We start from the raw sequence: 27,008 nt of genomic DNA, 5'->3' as shown, positions 1-27,008 counted from the left end.
ATGGGTGATACACTGTAAGCTGGGCGATACACTGTAAGTTAGGTGATACACTGTAAGTTGGGCGATACACTGTAAGTTGGGCGATACGCTGTAAGATGGGCGGTACACTGTAAGTTAGGTGATACACTGTAAGTTGGGCGATACACTGTAAACTGGGCGATACACTGTAAGTTGGGCGATACGCTGTAAGATGGGCGATACACTGTAAGTTGGGCGATACACTGTAAGCTGGGTGATACACTGTAAGTTGGGCGATACACTGTAAATTGGGCGATACACTGTAAGTTGGGCGATACACAGTAACCTGGGTGATACACTGTAAGCTGAGTGATTTACTGTAACCTGGGCGATACGCTGTAAGCTGGGCAATACACTTTCAGATGGGCAATACACTGTAACCTGGGCGATATGCTGTAAGTTGGGTGATACACTGTAAGTTGGGCGATACACTGTAACTGGGGTGATACACTGTAACCTGGGCGATATGCTATAAGTTAGGTGATACACTGTAAGTTGGGCGATACACTGTAAGTTGGGCGATACACTGTAACCTGGATGATATGCTGTAACCTGGGTGATACACTGTAAACTGGGCGATACACTGTAAGCTGGGCAATACGCTGTAAACTGGGCGATATGCTATAATTTGGGCGATAAGCTGTAACCTGGGTGAAACACTGTAAGCTGGGTGATACGCTTTAAGCTTGTCAATTCACTGTAAGTTGGGCGATACACTGTCAACTGGGTGATACACTGTAAGCTGGGCAATTCGCTGTAAGTTGGGCGATACACTGTCAACTGGGTGATACGCTGTATGCTGGGTGACATACGGTAACTTGGTCGATACACTGTAAGCTGAACCGAATTCTCATGGATTGATGTGAAGAGTTTTCCAACTGGGTATCGAGGTGCCCCCTCTAATGACTTGTTCCTGGTTCTGACCGTGTGTTGCTCCTTCTACATATCCACACAAACAGCACACAGTTAGAGAATGCTGCACTGAACTCAAACATTAACAAATACTGAATGAGGTTAAAGAATTCTCATAATTGATCAAAAGTCTACTAACGTTCTTAGAGAAAATGACAGTCCAGACACTTCCAAACACTCTAAATACCCTCAGTCCAGCCTTATTTTGCTGATACTGAGGGAAAAGTTTCAATTCATAGAACATAGAACAGTACAGCACAGGCACAAGCCCTTCGGCCCACAATGGTGTGCTAAACAGGATACCAAATTAAACTCATCCCTCTGCCTACCCTTGGTCCATTGCCCCTCCATTCCCTGCATATTCATGTGCTAAAAGTCCCATAAATGCCACGATCATATTTGCCTCTGTTCAACATTTCCAATCCAATCCTATTATTGGCAAAAGGAAGTGACGACGTAAAACGGCAAATTCGAAGTGAATTGGGCCACATGGTTCCTTTTTCTCAGATGCTAGTGGAGTTGATTAAGACCCTGAAATGACAATAAGAAAGAGTTTATACATTACTCAACACAAGTGTCATTACATCATAGGATCCCAACTCACATTCACTAACTCACATATCTCTGTCTAGTGGATGTGTTATCATCAGATCAGAAACCAAATTAGACTGGTGAGTGTAGGGTGATTCGATCTTGCTCTGTCACTGTTCAGGGTCAGAACGAGATACAGAGTAGGCATTGCCCACTGCACCACAAGAGCCCCACACCTTGCAACCTCGCCCAACTGATATTGGTTTATTTGTTCTACTAATTATTTCTCAATGCATGGATATTTTCTCCTAACCAGTATCAGCTAATCACAAATGCAGTGAGTAGTAAGCTCAAGTTTATTCTTGAGAATTCAGTGATGTCAGGTCTGTGATAAGAACAGCTAATTGCACATATTCATTGATCTGTTCAGTTTGAAGAGTTTTTGTTTATCTGATAAATATATGGTCGAATCAAAAGTACAAACCCTGAGTCATCAGACAATGATTAAAAAAGTCAGCATCTGATATTGTTTTTTAAGGTAATGACTTTTCTAACTTTGAATTAACCTGAATAATTTTACTTTCTTTTTATATTTATAGATACGCCTGCAAGGAAACATCGTAATTCGCATTTATATCTACTGGCTAGTTTTGTACTTTTGAAATTTCAGAGGATATAATGGAAGCAATGTTGAAAATCACAATGTGTTATTATCCTTAAATGTCATCTGCCTTCACTTTGGACAGAACTTCTACTTTTAAGAAACTTCCTGCTGGAATTCTTTCAAGAATGGAGACTGCGACAGAAGTCATACAGTGATAGAGTCAGCCCAGAGTTGAAGGACAAGTGATCAATTTCCATTGCCTTTCAGAAATGTCTGATTTGATAAGTGGTTGTACTAATCTCAACCTGTGGTTTGGCCCATTATCCTTCATTCAATGACAGGAAATCCTCAGGCAGGTCCACAAACAGTGCATTGTTTTCCATTTGTAATACAGGAAAATCCCAATTCAGAGACAGCAGCAGTGCAATGGAATGAGACAAATTGCTCATGCTCTCAGCAGGCTGAATGGCCTTCTTCATTGCCAAACACACCATGGATTTTCTTTTACATTCAAGGAATGTGGGTATCCCTGGTTGGGTCAACATTTATTCTCCATCTCTCAGTGGCTTGAGAAAGTGTTAGTGAGCTGGCTTCTTGAACCGCTGCTGTCTATGTGGTGTAGGGACTCCACAGTGCTGTTAGAGATGAAGATCCAAGATTTTAACCCACATTTCCTCAATTGGGAAATACCTATTGACTTTTACCTTCTGTTTGCAAACCTCCAGCCAATTTTGTATCCACATTGTCTCTGTCCCTTGTACTCCATGAGCTATCTGATCTTCAAGATTCCATGATTCTATATGTGGATCTCCATTGATCATGTTAATTTAAGTTGCATTCTTGAGGAAAATTTGTTTTCAGATTTCTGCCAATATCACGTCTGATTTAATTTCCATGAACCACGTTTTGTTACCATGAAACATAGTAAAGAAAGGCAAAATACTGCAGATGCTGGCAAACTGAAACAAACTCAGAAATTGCAGGAGAAACTCAGTAAGTCTGGCAGCACCTGTGGGAGAGAAACCGAGCTCTTAAGAAGCGTCATTCCAGACTCAAAACATTAACTCTTTATTTCACCACAGATGCTGCGGACCTGATGAGTTTCTCCAGCAATTTCTGCATTTGTTTTTGATCTATTGTTACTCATTCTCTGGTTCCTGACTTCTGTAATTTTTTAATCACTGTCATCATTTCAACAGTGAGGAAGGTTATCGAAGATTACAAAGGGATCTTGATCAATTGGACCAATGGGCAGAGGAGTGGCAGATGGAGTTTAATTTAGATAGATGTGAGGTATTGCAATTTGGTAAAACAAACCAGGGCAGTAGTTACACAGTTAATCGTACAGTCTGGGGCAGTTTTGTGAAACACAGTGACATAAGGGTTCAGGTACATAGTTTTTTGAAAACTGCATCACAGGTAGACAGGTTGGTTAAGAAGGGGTCTACCATACGCGCCACCATTACTCAAAACATTGAGTATAGGAGTTGGGATGTCACATTGAGGTTGTATAGGATATTGGTGAAGCCACTTTTGGAATACTGTGTAAGTACTTCGGTGGCACGGTGGCACAGTGGTTAGCACTGCTGCCTCACAGCGGTAGAGACCTGGGTTCAATTCCCACCTCAGGTGACTCTCTGTGTGGAGTTTGTACATTCTCCCTGTGTTGCGTGGGTTTCCTCTGGGTGCTCCGGTTTCCTCCCACAGTCCAAAAAAAATTGTACAGGTCAGGTGAATTGGCCATGCTAAATTGCCCATAGTGTGAGGTGAAGGGGTAAATGTAGGGGAATGGGTCTGGGTGGGTTGCACTTTGGCGGGTCAGTGTGGACTTGTTGGGCCGCAGGGCCTGTTTTCACACTGTAAGTAATCTAATCAAACTGGTCACTCTGCTATCAGAAGGATATTATTAAACTGGAGAGGGTTCAGAAAAGATTTACCAGGATGTTGCTGGGACTGGAGGGATTGAATTATAACGAAAGGCTGCATAGGCTGAGACTTTTATCAATGGAGTGTAGGAGGTTTATAAAATTATGAGGGGCATAGATAAGGTGAATAGCAAAGGTCTTTTCCCTAGGGTGGGGGAGTTCAAAACTAAGGGGCATATGTTTTAGGGTGAGAGGAGAAAGATTTAAAAGGGACCTGAGGGACAACCTTTTCACACAGAGGCTGGTTTGTGTGTGGAATGAATGGCCAGAGAAATTGGTAGATGCCGGTTCAGTTACAATATTTAAATAACATTTGGATAGGTACATGAGTAAGAAAGGCTTCAAGGGATATGGGCCAAAGGGAGGCAAATGGGACTGGTTTAATTTGGGTAATTTGTTCAGCATGGATGAGTTGGACCGAAGGGTCTGTTTCCATGTTATCTGTCTCTATGACTCTATAAGGTGACTGGGAGAAAGCAAGGATTAACATTGAGAAACAGTTTTTCCAGCTTCCATCCTCCTACCTAAGATGCAACAGAAAACTGAAAACATTTTGTATGGAAATTACAAGTTCTGATTATTAATCCCTCTCACTTGCTCCAGCTGTGAACTACATCACGTTTGGTCTTGTGAACACATCATTGAGGGAGTTGTGAATGCGCTGCTGGCTTCTCACAAAGGCACCTACTGCATTCACGGGTGCTCAGTCTCCCAACACAAACCCAAACAGGACAAACAGAATTTCAGACTTTTGTTAAAGTCCTAACTATGTGGCTGTAAGCAGGTCCTGAAGGGAATGCTGCCTTTGCTCAAGGAGCAAAGTTTTCTTTATTCTGTCAGAGGCTGTCTGAGAGGCACCATTCTGCTTACTGTGGACTACAAAATGATTGACAGCTCTCTGAAAGGGTTACTGTCAATCTTCATCAATTGAGTTTGAGATGTCTTCTGGGGCAGGACCAAAACATGAGTTTTCAGGGATTCAGAGGCAGTGCGAAAACACCAGGACATTGGTATTTTTGAGTTACGGGCATAAGAGAGGGAGATGACTGGAAATGAATATTTTTTCTGCTACAGCACATTTTGATGTTTAGAACTTCTCCCTGTCTTTCAACTCTTTCAGAATCATTCCAACAATTTGAGACTTTAGAGCATCACCCATTTCAGTTGTTCCACCTCTGGCAGCCAAGTCTTCCCCTATCCCTCCACAAAAAGCTCAACCTTTTCGAGACAGTGACAAAGTTAATGTTCCTGTGACATTCTTTCCGATGTTTTATTTGGTATAAGTGCTATATGAATGCAGGTTGGAGCTGGAAGAGGAGAAATTGACTGCATTAATATTGATTCCTGATGAAGGGCTTATGTCTGAAATGTTGAATCCCCTCCACCTGGGATACTGCCTGACCGACTGTGCTTTTCCAACACCACACTCTTCAGCTCTGATCTCCAGCATCTGCAGTCCTCACTTTCTCTTGCACTAATATTGCTTAAGCTTATATATATTTCACAGATTCACAGAATTGGACAGAGCAGAAGGAGGATGTTCAGCCTATTGTACTAAAGATTTGTGCTCCAGAACTTGCTGCTCTCCAGCCAAGCTGTTCCAGTTACAACACTGGCATCTACCCAACAATGTGGAAAACTGCCCAGGTATGTCCTGCACATAGAAAGCAGGACAAATCCAACCCAACCAATTCCCACCCCAGCAGTCAACTCTTGATCCTCAGTAAAGTGATGGAAGGTGTCACCAACAGTGCTATCAAGCAGCACCTGCTCAGCAATAACCCACTCAGTGATGCCCAGTTTGGATTCTGCCAGGGCCAATCAGCCCCTAACCTCATTACAGCCTTGGGTCAAACATGGACAAACGGGCTAAATTCCAGAGGAGAGGGGAGAGGGCTGGCTCTTGACATCAAGGCTGCATTCGACCAAGTGTGGCATCAAGGAGCTTTAGCAAAACTGGGTATCAGGGGACAAACTCTCTGTTGATTGGCATCATATCTGGCACATAGATATGTGTTTGTGGTTGTTGGAGGTCAGTCCTCTCAGCTCCAGGACACCTCTGTGGGAGTTCCTCAGGGGAGTGTCCTAGGCCTAACCATCTTCAGCTGCTTCATCAATGACCTTCCCTCCATCATAAGGTCAGAGCTGGGGATTGTTGCTAATGATTGTGCAATGTTCAGCACCACTCACAGCTCCTCGGCTACTGAAACAGTCCATATCCGAACAGAACAAGGTCTAGACAACATCCAGGCTGAGTCTGACAAGTAACATTCATGCCACAGAAAGGCCAGGCAATGACCATCTTCAATAAGAGACAATCCGACACCTTCCTTGACATTCAGTGGTGTTAGCATCACTGTATCCTCCCACTGACAACATCCTGGTGGCTACCATTGACCAGAAACTCAACTGAACTCAGCACATAACTGCAGTGGTTATAAGAGCAAGTCAGAGGCTAGGAATCCTGCTGTGAGTAACTCACCTCCTGACTCCCCAAATCACTTACTCACCACTGAGGTCGACTCACCAGTCTATAGTTCCCAGGCTTCTCCTTACAGCCTTTCTGAAATAGGGGCACAATATTAGCCACCCTCCAGTCTTCCACCATCTCCCCCATGGCTGTAGGTGATACAAATATCGCTGCCAGGGGTCCTGCAATTTTTCCCTACCTTCCCACAACAACCTGGGATACACTTGATCAAGTCCCAGAGATTTATTCAACTTTATGCATTTTAACACCTCCAGCACCTCCTCTTCTATAGTGTGCACTGTTGTCAAGCCATCAATATTTATTTCCCCAAGTCCCCGATCGCCCATTTCTTTCTCACAGTACATAATGCCGTGAAATATTTGTTTAATATGTCTCCCACCTCCTGTGGTTCCACACAAAGATGACCTTGTTGATCTTTAAGAGGCTCTATTCTCTTCTTCGTTGTTCTTAATGTCCTTGTAGAACCTCTTTGCATTATCCTTCTCCTTAACTGCCAAGGCTATCTTATAGCCCCTGTTTGCCCTTTTGATTTCCCGTTTAAGAATGCCCCTACTCTCCTTATGCTCTTCAAGTGGTTCACTTGGTCCCAGTGGTCTATACCTAACATATGCCTTCTTCTTATTCATGATCAGCTATCTCTGTTCATCCAATGGTCCCTACACCTTCTGGCCTTGCCCTTCACTCTAACAGGAACATACAGTCTCTGAACTCTTGTTATCTCACTTTTGAAAGCGTCCCACTTGCCAGTCGCCCAGTTACCTGCTAACAGTCGATAATCTCATTGAATGGTAGAGTAGACTCAGTGGGTTGAATGGCCTCCCTCTGTTCCCATGTGTTTTGGAGAGATGGCATTTTGGGACACCACAAGATGGATTGATGCCTCCCCACCAACCCTTGAAACCATCCCTACCCCAATACTCAATTCATTTTCAAATTACCTCCAACAACTGGGCCAATAGCCAAACAATTCCTCATTAAAGATCATCAGGGTCACACTCACAACAGGATTTTCAGAATTATCTTAAACACAGCGTCAGTTTGAAATCATTCTTAAAATAAAGTGATGTATTGAAATAGAAAAATGATGAATTATTTTATGATTATGGGATGGGACAGGGTAGAACATTCCTTTAAATGTTGTCATCAGTTGCAGTGACAGTTAGATAACTGTGGCTGTTTCTCCTAAGTAGGACAATGGAAGAAATTAAATGAATTTCAGGTTCATCACTTTCTTGTATCAGAAAAGGGTGTGACTGGCAAGGCCAACATAGATAGTCCATCTCTAGTTGCCCTTGAACTGAATGCATCACTGAACCATTTCTGAGGGTAGTCAAAAATCAACTACATTGCTGTGGGTCTGGAGTCACATATAGGCCAGACCAGGTAAGGATGGGAGATTTATTTCCCCAATTAAGATTCGTGAACAGAAGGATTTGAACCCATGGTTTCAGAACATTAAAATAAAACATAGAACGGTGGATGCTGGAAATCTGAAGCAAATGTAAACAGACAGTGCTGGAGAAACTCAGCAGGTAATCTCGAAACTCTGGATCGGTAATCTAGAATCCCAGGCAAACAGAAATGGAAATTGTTGGATAAACTCAGCAGGTCTGGCAACATCTGTGGAGAGAGAAAAACAGAGTCAATGGTTCGAGCCCACTGACCCTTCTTCAGAACAAGTTCAGAGCAGTGTCACTGGACTTGAACCATTAACTGTGTTATTCTTTCTCCACAGATGTTGCCAGACCTGCTGAGTTTATCTAACAATATCCATTTCTGTTTGCCTGGGATTCTAGATTACCGATCCAGAGAGTTACTCACTAACCCACCTCCCCACAACTATTCCACACTCTCCAGTGTGTAAAGGACAGCTATAGACAAAGGCCAATGCAATAAAGGCAAATGGAACAACTGAAAAGCTAGTCTTATTTATAATAATATTGTTATATCTGGCTACCTCAGACGCCCCTGACTATTTCCCTTGGATACACGTATGTATATTTTATATTATGTATAAACATCGCTGTTTTTAAGAAATTCAATCTTCAAAGATATCGTTGATAAATTTGATGTTCACTGGGATTCAGTTCCATAGTTAACGTCACATGGTCTCTTTTTTTATTTTTGGAAACTTTTCAAAGTATTCATCACAAACTTCTCAATCACATTAATTTGACAGACATTTCCTTAATTGTGCATTTAATTACCAATAGAGCAAAATAAAACTGCATTCAGTTCCAGATCATAAATGCTCACTTGAGCAGTGAATAACTGTTAAGTATTCGATTAACCTGGTTATCTTTAGGTGGCTAACTGTCTGGATATGTCACCATTACTTATTCTTCGACCATTGTCAAAATAATTGATGTGTGTTTATCAGCCTCTGCAGTTCCAATCCATTTCTGTTTGGGGAAGGGTTTGACCATGGGCTTGTCAGCAGAAAGATTGATAAAGTGAATGACAATTTACATTGCAGTTTGTAGATGCCTCAGGACATCTCACATACTCCACCAGATCCACTTCATGATGTTTCAGTGGAACTGTCACCTTCATTATGTCGCCAACACAGCAGCTGTTTCACTTTCAACATAATTCTATAAACATCAAGAAATTAATAACTATTGTTATGATGATGGTAAAAATGGGCTATCAGTATTCAACTTTCATCATTTGACTTCAAGATGTGATACTTCCAGACCTTGAAATGGCTGCTGTGATCACCTGGCAAAGTCAGAAGTCACATGACACCAGGTTATACTCAACTGATTTCGTTGAAATCACAAGCTTTGGGAGTGCTGCTCCTTCTCAGGTGTAGCCTATCTGCTCCAACACCGGCATCTCCACATCATGATCACCTGACAAGTTCAGGAACCCCACATGGAATATACAAAACTGACTCTCTCTGAATTATCATTTTAACTGAGCCATACTGAATCTCAGTGAGGCATCAAGAAGCTCATTTCTCTTGTTTTATTCAGACTTGCAAATAGGTTTTCATATTGAGGGATGAAAGGTTACCTCTGGAATTTTCAGTTTGCAAAAAACAATGAAGCTAGACTGGGAATAAACAAATGAGCCACATTTCAGTAGCTTTCCTGCACCAACAAAGGAAGAGAAAATGGCATGGATTTATCCCAACAAGGATACAGAAACCCCCTGTCTTTCTCTGTTTCTCTCTCTCTCTTTCACACTCTCTCTCAATCTCAGCCAACAAAGGCTGGTAGGAATAAAGTTAAAAATCACACAACACCAGGTTATAGTCCAACAGGTTTAATTGGAAGCACGAGCTTTTGGAGCGCTGTCCCTTCATCAGGTGGTTGATGAAGAAGCAGCGCTCTGAAAACTAGTGCTTCCAATTAAACCTGTTGGACTATAACCTGATGTTGTGTGATTTTTAACTTTGTATACCCCAGTCTAACACCACATCTCCAATTCATGGTAGGAATAAAGCAACTTGGACAAACCACTGTTTATTGAGAAATCTGGTATCCACAGGTCTTGCCATTCCTGAAGAAATCAGATGCCAGCTAAGCAGCTGGAAGTCAGGTTTCACTTTGTAAACTCTAGTGACTTCTACCTTTCCATTTGTACTTGATAGCCCTGACCACCCCTTCCCTTCCCCTCCCCTCCCCTCCCCCCACCCTCCCCCACCCCACAACCCCCCCACCCTCTCCCACCCCACCTCCCCCACCACCCTGTCTTTGTCAGCTCATTGACTTTATTTTGGGTGTAGGCAAAGTGAGGGATGCAGATGCTGGAAACCAGAGTCAAGATTAGAGTGGTGCTGGGAAAGCACAGCAGGTCAGGCAGCATCGAGGAGCAGGATTTGTGTGTGTTCATTGTCATGTCTTTGTTTCTTCTGAAAATAACATTCCAGTCTCTTTCATACTCTTGTGGGCGGCACGGTGGCACAGTGGTTAGCACTGCTGCCTCACAGCGCCAGAGACCCGGGTTCAATTCCCACCTCAGGCGACTCTCTGTGTGGAGTTTGCACGTTCTCCCCGTGTCTGCATGGGTTTCCTCCGGGTGCTCCGGTTTCCTCCCACAGTCCAAAGATGTGCAGGCCAGGTGAATTGGCCATGCTAAATTGCCCGTAGTGTTAGGTAAGGGGTAGATGTAGGGGTATGGGTGGGTTACGCTTCGGCGGGTTGGTGTGGACTTGTTGGGCCGAAGGGCCTGTTTCCACACTGTAAGTAATCTAATCTAATCTAAATCATACAAAAACAAATTTGGACTTGGTTTCTATTCTTTATTAGTCTGGTTAAAAAACTTTAAAGTGTGATCCTTACATGTTGAGAAAGAGATAGATTAAAAAGCTAAATGTTGTGACTGAATGAGACAGAGTTAAAAAGAAAAGCAGGAAGAGCTGTGTCCCCTCTTGGCCTGACTGTAAGACAACTTGAAATAATTTCCTTTAGTAAAGTAGGTTGAAAGGATAGAGCTGAGAAAAATCAAACACATTTTGGCCAAAACATGTTGTAGATTTCAGAAGCTCGAACTCTGTAATTACTTGTTGTCACAGAGCCCTTTCTGTATAATCACCAGGCAATTATTGACTATGAATGCGTACAGGGTTGGATTTAATGTGATTCTCCTGAAGGAGAAAGAGCATACCTTCTTGACAGTACAACAATTCCAGCAACAAATTCAATAAGTAATATTATCATTTTGAAGACTTTTTGGATTATGTCAAGTTGAAGGAATATCTCGAAACCTTAACTGACATGTTAAGGTGTTGGCCAACTGGGAAAGATCAGGTCACAATAAACACATAACAGTCAGGTCCCAATAAATTACTGTCCCCATAACAGTTGTAACTTAAAAATAAACGAGCATGAAGTTAGTAATTTTTGCAGATAGTCAGTGATGAGACAACCTCGGTACCTTTGCATGTAAAATGGCGCCGTAATGCATTGACTATACACTTTTCCTGGACTCATTAGAGCATGTGACAATAAAGCTAGTTCAATTCAATTATCACATCATTAATTATCTAATCATACAAGCTTCTTTCCACCAGTCAAATTAAAGAAGACTTGATAATATTACTAACTGTTTAATGATTGGGATTTACCATCAGCTAAACCAATTGATCTTTTACAATAGCTGATTGAAAAAGAAAAGGAGAAAACAACTTATTTATAAATATCCACTTTTCACAAACATTAGACATCTCAGTTTCTGATCAATGAAGGACTTTAGGGTGGTTTCTTTTGAAGTGAATGCAGCAGCCAACACACAGAAAAAAACTGCACAAGGAGCAGTGTGTTAATAACCAGCTACCCACCTGAATGATAGAGACCGATGGGGTAAACATTTGCCAGGACTTTGGGGTTAATTGCCTTCCTCATGCCTTGAGATGTTCTCAAGCCCATCAATGGGGGCCTATTAAGAGATCACATCAGAAAAATGGTGCTTTCACCTACACTGAAGAGCAGCTTCCTGTTTGTGGGATTTGAACCCAGTGATTTCCACCACAGAGAGCAGAGCATTCAAATCTGAGCCACAGCTGATACCTGCAACAGGAAAGTCAGCACCTGAAAGGATAGGGTCCAGTCAGTCAAACAGTAGGAGTACTCACTACTGGATTAGTGGTGCTGGAAGAGCACAGCAGTTCAGGCAGCATCCAACGAGCAGCGAAATCGACGTTTCGGGCAAAAGCCCTTCATCAGGAATCCCTGCTCGTTGGATGCTGCCTGAACTGCTGTGCTCTTCCAGCACCACTAATCCAGTATTTGCTTTCCAGCATCTGCAGTCATTGTTTTTACCCCAGTAGGAGTACTCAACTCAGCTGAGGTCATTTATTGAAGATTTTGAGAAGATTTGTAACTCAGGTTGAGGTTTTGGATGTAGGTTTGCTCGCTGAGCTGAAAGGTTCATTTCCAGACATATCGTTACCTTACTAGGTAACATCTTCAGTGGACCTCATGCAAAACAATGCTGAACAGTCCTGCTTTCTATGTTTGGGTTTCTTTGGGTTGGTGATGTTATTTCCTGTGTTGAGGTCACTTCCTGTTCCTTTTCTCAGGGGGTGGTAGATGGGGTCTAACTTGATGTATTGTTGATAGAGTTATGGTTGGAATGTCATGCTTCTCAGAATTCTCATGCATGTCTTTGTTTGGCTTGTCCTAGGATGGATGTGTTGTCCCAGTCAAAGTGATGTCCTTCCTCATCTGTATGTGAGGATACTATTGAGATAGGGTCATTTTTTTGTGGCTAGTTGGTGTTCGTGACCCTCTCTCACTAGTATCCTCACATACAAATGAGGAAAGACACCACTTTGACTGGGACAACATATCCATCCTAGGACAAGCCAAACAAAGACACGCATGAGAATTCCTAGAAGCCTGGCATTTCAACCATAACTCTATCAACTAACACATCGAGTTAGACCCCATCTACCACCCCTGAGAAAAGGAACAGGAAGTGACCTCAACACCAGAAATAACATCACCACAGGAAATGACATCACCAACCCAAAGAAACCCAAACATATAAGTAGAAAGCAGGAATTTTCAGCATTGCTTCACCCGAGGTCCACTTAAGATGTTACCTAGTAAGGTAACGAAACGTCTGGAAGTGAACCTTTCAGGTCAGCGAGCAAACCTACATCCACTTACTGAAGATGATTCGGAATCCAATCTGAGATCAGTTGGGAGTATCCACCCAGCTGTGAAGGTCATGTTAACATCATCTGAATGGCAACTATTTTGTTTCTGAAAAGTCAAAGTTTGTCCAATATCTTCTCATAATGTAGACCTTGCTGCCACGGATCAGCTCTGTTCCTCTTGCCCACATTGCCCTGTAATGGAATCTCTCTTGTCTCTCAGCAGCCTCCAGGGCAATTAGGGATGGGTATTAATTGCTGACCCAGCCAGTGATGCTCCCCATCCCAGGAATGAACAAAAAAGCCAAAGTGGACAAAGTGACCAGGGTGGGCTCAAACCACAGCATTGTCTGACTTGACAAGAGCTTCCTCTGATTTATCATTTACTGTTTTAATTGCAGAGTTAAATCTTTGATTAGCTTTGGCGATTATTGCTGTGCATTAACTGAACACACTGAGCAGTGTTTCTATTAACAATACAGCTTTTATCAAATTCGTTCTGTAGCAAATTCATCATCATTTCTGAAACCTGCATCTTTCTCATTGCTCTTTTAAACAAGCAACGCCTTACACCTCTCTGTATTAAAACCATTGTTGGAGCCATTTGTATCTTTTGTGAAGTGCCTTTTCAACTGTCTCTGTTTGATTGCATTGCTGTTGGTATTGTTAGTACAGCTAATCATTTTACACACAGTTTCAAATTTGTTACTGAATCCAATATTGATTCCCTTTTGACTTCATCCTATATCAGATTGTTGTGATGTGATTTAAGTTTATCCAACATGCATTTGTCAAACGTCAGATTCTGGTGGCCAACTCCTGATCTTACACACAGGTTCCTGACAGTGGGATCGAACCTCTGTCAAAGGTACAGTCTTACTTGACCTTCAGCCTATGGACAATGACCTTCCCTGTGTAGTTCAGCTTTACTGCTGTATCTCCAAGCAGCGTTTTTGATCTGCCAGCTCTCTCTCTCTCTCCTCCTCCTCCTCCCCTGTTCCCTTTTCCCAGCTGCCATTCAATCCCAGTGCATCAAAGCCCCATTGCCCTGCTCCTACAACTCTGTACAATCTTGTGCAGGAAAAGCAGCTTAATCTGAATCACCTGCTCTGCACCACCTTCACCTGGTCCTGAAGCTAAAGGCATGTGTTTGCTATTTGTTGCAGACTTAATTCTGAAATGTTACAGCAAACAGAACTTCAACCTGCCAAATGAATGGATTATTTGGTGACTTGAATTCAAAGTTTCAGCTTGGAGCTGTGAAAAACAGCCTTTAGAATCTGAAACTTGAATCTCCAGTTTCCAAATGTGATTCAATCAACATTTCCCTCCAGCAATTCAATTTCTTCAGAAAATTTGGTTCCATTCCATGGATGGAGCACAGTCTATTTTAAAAACATTTTATAAACCTTATGCCATTGCTTTTTTTTGCCATGTGTGATTTGTACTAAAATATGTAATTTAGTTCAGAAAGAATTTTTACATTATTTACATAAGATGCAAATGTCAAATGTTTCATGATTGTCCAGCAGTTCTGAAAGAATATAGCTTAATTTTCAATTTATTTCCTGTGATCCTGCACTGGTTGAGAAATGTGACTTGCATTGGGAACCAGTGTGAAGGCAATATGTGACTCACTTAATGCTCCCCATCACCCCTCATTCAGTGGTCAGGTCCCACCTAACACAGGCTGCTTGGGAAAGGATGAGTCATCATGGACTGGCCCTCAGTTTGAGACTGATATCTATCAATGTTATAATTTTCTGCTGTGGTTGTTGTGTGTCTGAACCAGATGGTTCTCAACCTGTGACTGGAACTGAATGTCTCCATGGCAACGGGATCTGGACAGCAAAATTTACTTCCTGTACTTTCTCTCTGGGCTGCTGTTCTGTCTCATCGCTGAGTTGTTTGGACCCAAAGTGTGATACAGTTTGATGGACAAGACCATTTTGAGTGGTTGGTAACAAGTGGCTCCCGATCATTAATGTCAATGTTGAGCTTCGAGGAACGTCCCAGAAAGTCTTTGCAATGTTTGTGTTTTGTCCTCATGTGCAACATTGCCTGTTTGATAGTTAAGAAAACAGGTCCTGATGGGAGATGCGCTTTTCAGTGTCTCATCCATCAGGGTTGATGTTGCAGGAGAGTTATCTGAATATTTATGGAGCTTACTTCAAGAACGAGATTAGTGTTTGCTTGACAGTTCTCCCATTGACTCCAGACAATGTGACCAAACCACTGAAGGAAGGTTGGTGCCCAGCCAACTGAGAGCTGCCGCTGGTGAATGGAGCTCCTCTGCCCATCCTCTGGACAAGGTCCTGGCAACGTCCGAGTTTGATCATGGGCAGTGCCAGGGCAAAAGGCAGCTCCACATTGTAAGTACCAGGGATTCTGGAGCAAGTTAGAGCTAGAGCCCCCCCCTGGAAATTGTGGCTAGTCTTTGCTGGACTAGACATGTAACCTCCCAATATTACATGCTGACCTCCTACTACCCCAAACACACCCTCCACAGGGGCAGGTAACATCCAGCTCCACAGCCAAGGTTCCTCTGGAAGCTGCAAATTCACCCTCCAGGATTGGGAGGTTTCTCCCTGTCATTGAGGACAATGTGGGTAACAGAGAAATACCATCATGGCACTGGGCACATAAACAGGATATGGGGGTTTGGGCATGAGATATGATGGTTAGAATTCTTTAGCAAACAAGATGAAAAGAAGATTGTTGATGTTTTCCATGCCCACAGCGTGCACATTGTACCCAGAAACCAGGGTGATTGAATTCAGTCACTCCCTACTTTGTCTTTTACCAAAAGTATCCAACCCTCTCTCCAAATTCCAGGCTTTTTGGGGATGTGCTGACTGTCCTTGTGGGGATTAGCTCCAATCTGTCTCCAGTTCTTCTCTGATGACCATGGGCTACAGGAAAATGACATCATTGTCTACAGACAGAATCAGAAACATGCACAGTGAACGATCCAAAATTTGGTTTATTAGACCAGCTCTTGCCCCTCAACTCGTCTTCCATCCAATTCATCAGGCCTTTCTGTTCTCACTGACCAACACTGCCTCCTGATCAGACAATAGTTGATTTTTCCAAATCTCTGTACAATCTCACTCCTTCTTATTACTGTCATCTCAACCAGTCCCTACATTCCTCCCTGTCTCAGCTCAACCCAGCCCACAACACTCTGACATCTTGGTCCTCCTGTAAGTCTGACCTCTTGAACAATCCCGATTGTAACTGCTCCACCATTGACAGTAGAATCTGCAGCTTCCTGGAACATATTCTGGAATTTCTGTCTTATCCATCTTTGCCTCATTTTTAAACACTTCCAAAATCTTTCAGCAAGCTTGAGGTTACCATTCCCAATCTCTCCTAATGTGGTTCAATGCCAAATTTTGCTTGGTAAAGCACCCTAGGATGTTTAACAATGTTAAAGGTGCTACATAAATTCAAGGTTTTTGTTGTTGCATGGATCAATCTGGTTAAGTGGAATTGCAATGCTCATTGATGTGGACAGTACCTGGTCAGTTCCAATGTAGAAAGTAGAAGTTGGTTCCTACCCTGCAGGAGTATTTCTGTGATCTCATGTCCAGTATATTTAAGGACCTATATCAGGGTCTAAGGGTAGCAGGCATGTTAACACAAACACTTCCAGCCCTGGATCATTTACAAAGTCTCCACCAACGTAAGAGCCGCTGCTGAATCAACACATTGGGAAAAATGTTGTTCAGGTTCTGAGTGCTCCTTCTTAGAAGCTGGATGAATATTGTTCCTTGCTTTTAACCTATTCACAAGTCAGAGGGAACAGCTGCTTGTTACCCTTCTCTTTAAATCTTTCCAAACTATCCATCGATGAGGTAGCATCTTGGTGACACTCTGAATAATGTGTGCAGGCTTGGTCTCCTTAACTAAGCAAAGATCCACTTGCTATTGAAGGACTGCACTGAGTGTTTGCTAAACCAATGCCTGGAATAGAGGGAATGTCCGAGCAGGAAAAATTAAAGAAAGTGGGTTTGTATTCTTTAGAGTTTAGAAGAATTATGGATTGCCCTGCCAATAGCAGTGGTGGACTCTCCCTCTTTATGGGCATTTAAACGGGCATTGAATAGGCATATGGAGGATAGTGGGCTAGTGTAGGTTAGGTGGGCTTGGATCAGGGCAACATCAAGGGCCAAAGGGCCTGTACTGCGCTGTATTTTTCTATGTTCTATATTCATAGTTTCTTAGTAATAGAAGCAGGAGTATGCCATTTGGCCCTTTGACCCTGCTCCACCATTCATTATGATCATGGCTGTTCTATCGATCGTCTCAGCTCCTCCTACCTGCATTAGCCCCATGACCCTTAATTCCCCGACCGTACAAAAACCTATCCAACTGTGTCTTGAATATATTTAATGAAGCTGCCTTGACTGCTTCCTTGAGTTAAGATTCACCACTCTCTGGGAAAAGCAGTTCCTCCTCATCTCTGTCCTAAATCTACTCCCCCTAATCTTGAGGCCATGCCCCCTAGTCCTAGTGTCACCCACCAGTGGAAACAACTTGCCTGGCTCTCTCTTATCTACCCCTTTCATAATTTTAAATGTATCTATAAGATCACCTCTCATTCTAGCAAGTACAGTCCCAAGTGGCTCAACCTCCCCTCACAGGGTAACCCCCTCATCTCTGGAATCAACCAGGTGAACTTCCTCTGCACTGCCTCCAAAGCCAGTATGTCCTTCCTCAAGTAAGGAGACCAGAACTGCATACAATACTCCAAGTGTGCCCTCACCAACACCTTGTACAATTGCAGCAGAACCTCTTTACTCTTAAATTCAATCACTCTAGCAATGAAAGCCAATATTCTGTTTGCCTTCCTGATTACCTGTTACACCTGCAGGTCAACTTTTAGCAATTCATGTGTGAACACTCTGAAGTCCCTCTGCACAATAACATGCTGCAATCTTTCACCATTTAAATAATACTCTGACCTGCTATTTTTACTTCCAAAGTGGATAACCTCCCATTTACCAACACTGTGCTCCATCTGCCGGACCCTTGCCCACTCACTTCACCTATCTAAATCTCTCTGCAGACCCTCCACGTCCCCTGCACAGGTTGCCTCTCCACGCAGTTTAGTGTCATCAGCAAACTTGGATATGCTACACTTCGTCTCCTCCTCCAAATCATTGATATATATCATGAACATTGCAGGCCCAACACTGACCCATGTGGCACCCCACTCACCACTGATCTCCAACCCGAGAAACACCCATTTATTCCAACTCTCTGCTTTCTATTGGTTAGCCAGTCCTCTATCCATGCTAGTATATTCCCCACAACTCCAATGCATTCTTATCTTAGGGATGAGTCTTTTATGTGGCACCTTATCGAACACCTTCTGGAAATCCAGGTATACAACATCCACCTGTTCCCCTCCATCCACCACTCTTGTTACATCCTCAAAGAACTCCAGGAAGTTTTTCAAACCCAATCTTCCCTTCCTGAATCCATGCTGTGTCTGTCTGATGGAACCCTTTCCATCCAGGTGTCTCACCATTTCTTCTTCAATGATAGCCTCCAGCATTTACTCAATTACAACTGTTAATCTAACTGGCCTATAGTTACCTGCCTTTTGCCTACCCCCTTTTTTAAACAGCGGTGTGACATCCGCTGTCTTCCAGTTTGCTGGGACCTGCCAGTGAATTTTGGTAAATTATCACAAACACATCTACTATAACTTCTGTCATTTCTTTCAGCACCCTGGGACTAGGGGACTTCTCTACCTTTAGACCATCAAGTTTGTTCAACACCATCCCTTTAGTGATAACAATTGAGTTGAGGTCCTCACCTCCCATCGTATTCCTAACATCCTTCTTTGGCGTGTTAGACACATCTTCCACTTTGAAGACTGACACAAAATAGTAAATCAAGGCCTTGGCGTGTTCAGCATTCCCCAATATTAACTCCCCTTTCTCATCCTGCAAGGGACCTACGTCCACTTTAGCCAACCTTTTCCGTTTAATATATTTATAAAAACTTTTCCTACCTGTTTTTATATTCTGTGCTGGTTTACATTCACAATCTCCCTTTCCTTTCTTTATTGCCTGTTGGTGGTTCTTTGTTGCTTTTTACGGTTTTCCCAATCCTCCAGTTTCCCACTACACTTGGCTACTTTATAAGCCTGAGTTTTTAATTGGATGCCTTCCTTTGTTTCCCTGGTTATCCAAGGCTGGCTCTTCCTCCCCTTGTTGTTCTTGTTTTTGACCAGAATATACTTTCCTTGAGCACTGTGAAAAATCCCTTTGAAAGTCCTCTGCTGTTTCTCAACTGTTCCACTGTATAACTTGTGTTCTCAGTTTAATTTAGCCAATTCCTTCCTCATCCCATTGAATGAGAGGGGATCTTTTTTAGGAATCAACGGTGGAGGGGTTGGAGATACAGGAAGGATGTTTGTCCCTGGCTGAGGTACTGAGCTGTGGGGGGCAGTTGTGGTGGTGTGTTTAGAACTGGAAGCAATTGCCTAAGAATGTAGGGCAGGTCATTTAAGACTGAGATGAGGAGAATCTCTTTGTTCAAAGGATAGTGAATGTTTGGCCAACTCTGCTCCACAGACTGTAGAAGCTCAGTCCTTGAAGATGTTCAAGACTCAGTTTGATAAATTTCTACTTATGAAAACACAGGGATAGTGCAGGAAAATAGTACTGAAAATGGATATCAGCCTTGATCTACTGAATGGCAAAGTGGGCTCAGACCCCTGCTCTGATTTCCCATGTCCTTAAACCTCGAAGTGCCTGATTCGGTGAAGGGTCAGTATTGATCAATATTTCTGTGTACACGTGGATTGCATTCCTCCTCCAACAGACCGCTTGTGTGTTTGGAAAATGGCAGAAAATGTGAGTTTCTTTTTTAAGAATTCCCTGCTGCTATTCTCTTTAAAAATATTTTTGAGATAAATATCCAACTATTTATAATGTTCATGCTTACTTGCGTGAATTTCGGAATTCAAACCAGCATAACATTGATTGAATTGTGTCTGTTTCATGGATGCCCCTTTGTGAAAGAACATAAAAATGTGATTGAACAAAGAGTTTAGCCTGAATTTTCAAAGCCTCCAGGATGACCAAGCCCAAAGGTAAAGCTCCAAGGTCCCGTCTAATTGCTGGTTTTACTTTACTGTTCTTTCAGGCAGACTGGATTAAGTTACCAGTGTAGTCATGGCACATCGCCAAGAATTGAGAGCACTTATTACTGTCGACATATGGTTTCTGTTTAAAGGTTACCCTGTAACAATAACCTGCAGATTTCTCTATGTGGGCAATAATTGAGTGCAGAAGGAGACAAGCAGCTCAGTGGAAAGGACATTTCATGCAGCAAAACCCATACCTTTTTATTAACCCTCCCACTGGTCAATGTTTTAAAGGGATTTTTCAAAATGGAATACCAGTGATGTATCAATAATATTTTAATAATATTAAGGATAAAGAGATGAAAGACATTGTTTAATAAAGTACTTAGAGCACATACTATAGAAAAAGCACCTAGAGCCTTAATTTTCTGATAGCATCCCTACCTCTAAGCCAGAAGGTCAGTTTTCAAATTCCAGCTGCTTCAGACATGTGACATAACATCCCTAGGCAGGTTGATTTAAAATATCTCAAAGCGCTTATAAGGTCTCATATGGTGAGTTATAGTGTCCATCCTTCTGAGCCAGGACACTTGGGTTCAAGATCTCATTATATCTCAACAGGTTGAGTTGAAGATATCTTGAGGCCTTTGTGATTCAGTGGTAGTGTTTGAGACAGAAGGCTTTGACTCGAGTTCAGACCTGCTCCAATGGTACATCGGAACAGGTCGATACAAAAAGCTTCAAGCACTTAGAAAGAGAGACTTCAGGGTCCACAGGAAGTTTTCAGTGACTGTCGCTCCCATAATGGCTGGAATGCACTGTCACTCCAGAAAACCAAATTTGTCATTTGAAAGTTTTTTTGGGATGTTACCTGGAGGTACAGGGGCTCACTCACGTGATTTGGCTGCATTTGTTTTGTGAGTTTTCTAAAACGATCTGAAGAAAGAGTCTACTATCTCTGGTATTCTTGAAGCTTAATGTGACTGGTGTGACCTGGAGAGACTGCAATGTGTCACCAGCCCCACAACCAAACTTTAATTTAAATTGTTGAGAGTGTGGTGCTGGAAAAGCACAGCAGGTCAGGCAGTATCTGAGGAGCAGGAGAATCGATGTTTGAGCATAAGCCCGTCACCAGGAATGAGGCTTGTGGGCCAAGGGGGTGGAGAGGTAAATCGGAGGGGGATGAGGCTGTGGGAAAGGTAGCTGGGAATGCAATAGGTCAATGAAGCTGAGGGAGAGGGTGCTAGGTCAGAGAAGGGGGTGATGGACAGGTCAGGAGGGTGGTGCCGAGTTGGAGGCCTGGGACTGGGATAAGTTAGGGGAGGGGAAAAGAGGAAATTGGTGAAATCCACATTGATCCCGTGTGGTTGTAGGGTCCCGAGGCGGAATGGTATGTTTCCATATGAAATTTTCTTTGGTACAAGTGACCCTTTAAGGGACTGTCACTCGTGATTATGTGACCTGTATCCTCTTTGACAAATTAAAGTGAAAATTACTTCCTGGCATCATTTCTGTCTTTAATTCATGTTGATTTGGATTTTTATAAACAATATAAAGATTCAGTGCTGGGGAAATGGGTTTGTCAGTCGGATCGAGGGGTATTTGATGATGCTTGCTGTAATTATATCCATTGTCAAGAAAAGTGTTAATGTCCAGTCTGATACTTCACCAGTTGGTTTGAGACTGGAGAAATATAATGACTATCCATCAGTCAGGAGAGGCTGTAGAATATTACAACCTTTGTTCTCATGAGGAAGGGTTTGTGAGATCCCTGGAAATGTATTAGATTCTGAACCAATGATCCACTTCTTGAAAAAGCTTTGGTATCTGGGCGGCACGGTGGCACAGTGGTTAGCACTGCTGCCTCACAGCGCCAGAGACCCGAGTTCAATTCCTGACTCAGGCAACTGACTGTGTGGAGTTTGCACATTCTCCCCGTGTCTGCGTGGGTTTCCTCCGGGTGCTCCGGTTTCCTCCCACAGTCCAAAGATGCGTACGTCAGGTGAATTGGCCATGCTAAATTGCCCATAGTGTTAGGTAAAGGGGTAAATGTACAGGAATGGGTGGGTTACGCTTCGGCAGGTCGGTGTGGACTTGTTGGGCCGAAGGGCCTGTTTCCACACTGTAAGTAATCTAAGTAATCTAAAAAAAATAATCAGAGATCTGGATCAAATACAGGGATAAGGAAACTTATAGAGGTTCCCTTCCTTTTTACTGAGAAAGTGCAGCATTCTGTCCAAAACAAAATACCCAGGGAAGTCTGGGAGCCTGACACGTGGGATTCCTGGTCTAACTTATGAACTTAAAGCTGGAATGCAGATCTCAAGATGAGTCCAGAACTGGAGGGCAGAGATTTAGAGTGAGAGGGGAAAGATATAAAAGCCATTTAAGGGGCAACTTTTTCACCCAGAGGGTGGTACGTGTATGGAATGAGCTGCCAGAGGAAGTGGTGGAGGCTGGTACAATTGCAACATTTAAAAGGCATCTGGATGGGTATATGAATAGGAAGGGCTAAGAGGGATATGGGCCGGGTGCTGGCAAATGGGACTAGATTGGGTTGGGATATCTGGTTGGCATGGATGGGTTGGACCAAAGTTTCTGTGCTGTATATCTCTATGACTCTATATCAGGGTCTCTACCAAATGCAACATGGTAATTTCAGACTGAGGGTGAGGACATTTTTTCTGACATCAATATATTTTTGTTTTTTATGACTTTATACACATGGCCTCCAGCTACATCTCCTAACTCAATTTAAAGTCATATTATGAGTTTATCCCATTCAAACATTTTTAGCATTTGAAATTTTAGCATTCAATTTCCTTAAAGAGACCTTCTTTCACTGATCTCTCTTTGACTGAGAGATGGAGTTTTTTTTAAAAATCCTTGCTCACCCCTTTTGAATCACTTCTGTAAATTTGTCCATAGGATTGAAGAGATGTTGACCAGGCTTGTTCATCTTTAATTGCCCTGGAGCAGATGGTAGACTGGTGCCTTGAACCGCTGCAGTGCATTCTGGTACAGATATACCCACAATGCTGCTGGTGTGGGAGCTCCAGGATTTTGAACCAATGACAATGAAGGAAGAGCCAATTATAGATGATGGTGTGACTTGGAGGGAATGTGCTCCGGGTAGTGCTCTCAGGTATCTGCTGCCTTTGTCCACCAAGGTGGTGGACATCGTGGGTTTAGAAGGTGCTTTCAAAGGAGCCTTGACAAGCCATTCCTCCCTGCACCTTCTCCACCATTAGAACCTTGCTTTCTTTGAATAGCACCCAGAACAATGATACAGTGCCCCATGATTGAACAGGTAAATGCATCAGTCCATCTCAATGTATTCTTATTATTTTCAGCAATACATCTGACTGGTTTCAAGAAGCAAGGTTTCACATTACTGGTTGTCACCTCAAAGTTGAATATTTGACTGAGTTCATGAGTATTCTAAGCTGGAGACCTGTACACTGGCCTAGTGGTATTATCACTATATTGTTAATCTAGAGACCAAGGTAACATCCTGGGTTCAAATCCTACCATGGTGGGTGGTGGAATTTGAGTTCCATAAACATCTGGAAAAAGATTCTAATGATGACCATGAATCAATTTTCAGAAAAACCCATCTTATTCACGAATGTTGTTTAGAAAATGAAGCTGCCATCCTTACCTGATCTGGCCTACATGTGACTCCAGGACCAGGGCAATGGAGTTGACCCTTAACTGGCCACTGGGCAATAAATGCTGACCAACCCAGCAATGTGATCATCCTATGAATGAATTAAGCAAAACTTTAAGGATTGGTTGGAAATTCTCCAACTTTTGTTAAGTGCAAGTGTTTTGGAATTGTCAGCTGATTACATCCCAAAGCTTACAAACATGTTCTTGCTAGAATGTCACCCTGTTTTTAAAAATAACATGCTCAGCCTGATATGACAATGAAATACCAACTTCAGTGCCAAGGTGTGCACCAGTAATTTCTACCGATTCTCCCAATCTCCTAAAATTTCCTCACAAAAGCTGCCAGTAGCCTTTCTCTACCCAGGCATTAATGTTCCTCAGAGGTTATAGCAGTGACAAAAAACCTGAGAGTAAACTCATACAGTCAATACCATTTATTTACAATAAGATAATCAAACTACTAAAAGAATGAGTTTAGATTTTAAAAAGAATAAATGGTCAGATAATTCAAATGAACAAGCTTGAATGTCATTAATTATTCAGACTGTCATATGAGCATTTATTTTGAGCATTACACCCCTCTCTTTCCCTCTCGTACCATTATAAGCCTTCTGTCCAGCCAATGGTACCTATGATCTTCTATGGATCATATTATCTGCTCATTAAACTGAGAATGAATTCTTCAGAATGTTCCTGAGGATGTGTGATTGAAAGTGCCTTGCTGTAGTCTGTAAATCCACTGTTGACTGATCCAGTCTGAATTCTGTGGCAGCTTAGATCCAAGAACTTTCAGCTTTGAAACTTCTGTTCACTTATTACAAAGTTCTGCTACATTGTAAAGATGCCTGTTCCCACCTTATCAACAGACTATTAGAGAATGTTTCATCATGACATTCTTTCTCTAATGCATCACACGTTATCTTCAAGGTCTTCAGTGTTATTCAGTGCTTAAATGGGAGGAAGAACAGTTTCATTGTAACTGATGAAAGCATAAGACTAGCCTGGAAAGTGTTCTTGTAAATTTATTGCCAAGATCTTTTGGTACCTGAAGATTATTTTATAAGTGCACATGGAAATCATGGAGTAAAACTAATTGATGAGATTTTTATCCTTCACTGACAATTTGTTTATGATCAGATTGTTACTGGTTTTCTGGTAAAGTTTTGGTCTTATTCCCTGAAGAGCTAAAAACAAGCTAACAATTTAGACAATGCTTACATCTGACACTGACGTTGTTTCATTTAATCCCTCTCCAGCCAGTCCCAGCAGGGTAAAAGTGTGGATTGGTTCCACTAACTGATTCAGTATACAGCCATATGTATGAAGCTCCAACATTCAAAGTCTAGGCTATGCTGCTTGTTCACCTCTGTCAGGACAGTCTGACTGAGCCTGGAGAGCTATCTACTCAGTGAAAGGTGCTCTTAAGTCTTTCCAAAACCTGTTGGTCTTCCAGTGTAAAGAGTTGACCTTGACTGAGTGTTGCAGACTGGCACATCCCAGGTTCCAGGACTATGTGCTGAGGGACGCACTGAAGCTTGGGGCGGCTGCCACCAAGGCACGCTGGGAAAGACCACCATGTGAGGTCTGTTTCCCATAGTTAAATGGGGGTCCATTCAGTACATGGTGCCTCATGTATAGGTTATCATAGAATCCCTATAGTCTGGAAACAGACCATTCAGCCCATCAAGTCCACACCAACTTTTCAAAGAGCATCCCACCCAGACCCATGCCGCCTATCCTATCCCTATCATCCTTGATTTTCCCATGGCCAATCCACTGAACCTGCATATCTTTGGACTGTGGGAGGAAACCAGAACACCCGGAAGAAACCCACAAGACACAAGGGGAATGTGCAAGCTCACCCAGCCTGAGGGCGAAATCAAATCACACATCTCTGGAGCTGTGAGGCAGCAGTGCTAATCACTGAGCTACTGTGGGGCCCTATATATGTAAATATAGTCTTTTACCAATAGGAAATGTCTTGGGTTTGTTTATTGGATAGAATCAAAATCCTATACTTGTTTGTTTCTTCACATGTTCCTGTCCAGAACCAGACTGCGTGAGGGAGTGTATATTCATATCACGGTATTTTTGGGAATAAAGTATACTTTTGAAAATTAAGGAAAATCCGGGCGGTGGGTGGTGGAGAGTGGAGCATGTACAGTGGGAATTCAGTGGGGTTCCAGTTTGTGTGTGTAACCGGATTGGGGGTGGGGTGGTGAAGTAGATGATTAATGTTAGCCCTTTCTGGTGCCTGATTCCGGAAGGTACACAGAGGAGCTTTGATTGAGGATTAGATTAGATTATTTACAGTGTGGAGACTCATAGGATGCAGCCGAAGTGCTTGACTATGGTATTCACTGGACACCCACAGCAAACGTGATCTCACTAACAGTTTTATTCTGCTTGTAGTTGACCATCTAGTCAAATGGTCCCACTGTTCCACTAGGCGTTTGGTATGCTTTCCTTTATTGGTCAGAGTTAAAAATCACACAACACCAGGTTATAGTCCAACAGGTTTAATTGGAAGCACACTAGCTTTCGGAGCGACGCTCCTTCGTCAGGTGATTGTCATCAGATGAAGGTGCGTCACTCCAAAAGCTAGTGTGTTTCCAATTAAACCTGTTGGACTATAACCTGGTGTTGTGTGATTTTTAACTTTGTACACCCCAGTCCAACACCGGCATCTCCGAATCATTTATTGGTCAGCGTCTTGCGTACAGGAGTTGGGAGGTCATGTTGCGACTGTACAGGACATTGGTTAGGCCACTGCTGGAATATTGTGTGCAATTCTGGTCTCCTTCCTATCAGAAAGATGTTGTGAAACTTGAAAGGGTTCAGAAAAGATTTACAAGGATGTTGCCACAGTTGGAGGATCTGAGCTACAGGGAGAGGCTGAACAGGCTGGGGCTGTTTTCCCTGGAGTGTTGGAGGCTGAGGGGTGACCTTATAGAGGTTTACAAAATTATGAGGGGCATGGATAGGGTAAATAGACAAAGTCTTTTCCCTGGGGTTGGGGAGTCCAGAACTAGAGGTTTAGGGTGAGAGGGGAAAGATATAAAAGAGCTCTAAGGGGCAACTTTTTCACACAGAGGGTGGTACGTGTATGGAATGAGCTGCCAGAGGATGTGGTGGAGGCTGGT

General features: G+C 42.7%; 1 long non-coding RNA gene across 1 annotated transcript in view; it reads right to left on the bottom strand.

Annotated features, from left to right (window-relative positions):
- Window positions 1-1,189: 1,189 nt before the first annotated feature.
- Window positions 1,190-27,008, bottom strand: part of LOC140453348 (uncharacterized) — a 60,305-nt gene continuing 34,486 nt past the window's right edge. The window contains exon 3 of the long non-coding RNA XR_011952368.1: window positions 1,190-1,461. This is a non-coding gene — a long non-coding RNA (uncharacterized lncRNA). The remainder of the gene's footprint in view (window positions 1,462-27,008) is intronic.

This window comes from Chiloscyllium punctatum, chromosome 27, assembly GCF_047496795.1.
Source record: "Chiloscyllium punctatum isolate Juve2018m chromosome 27, sChiPun1.3, whole genome shotgun sequence".
NCBI classification, from domain to species: Eukaryota; Metazoa; Chordata; class Chondrichthyes; order Orectolobiformes; family Hemiscylliidae; genus Chiloscyllium; species Chiloscyllium punctatum.
Note: the sequence above shows the minus strand (reverse complement) of the source record. Positions and strands in the feature narration are given on the sequence as shown.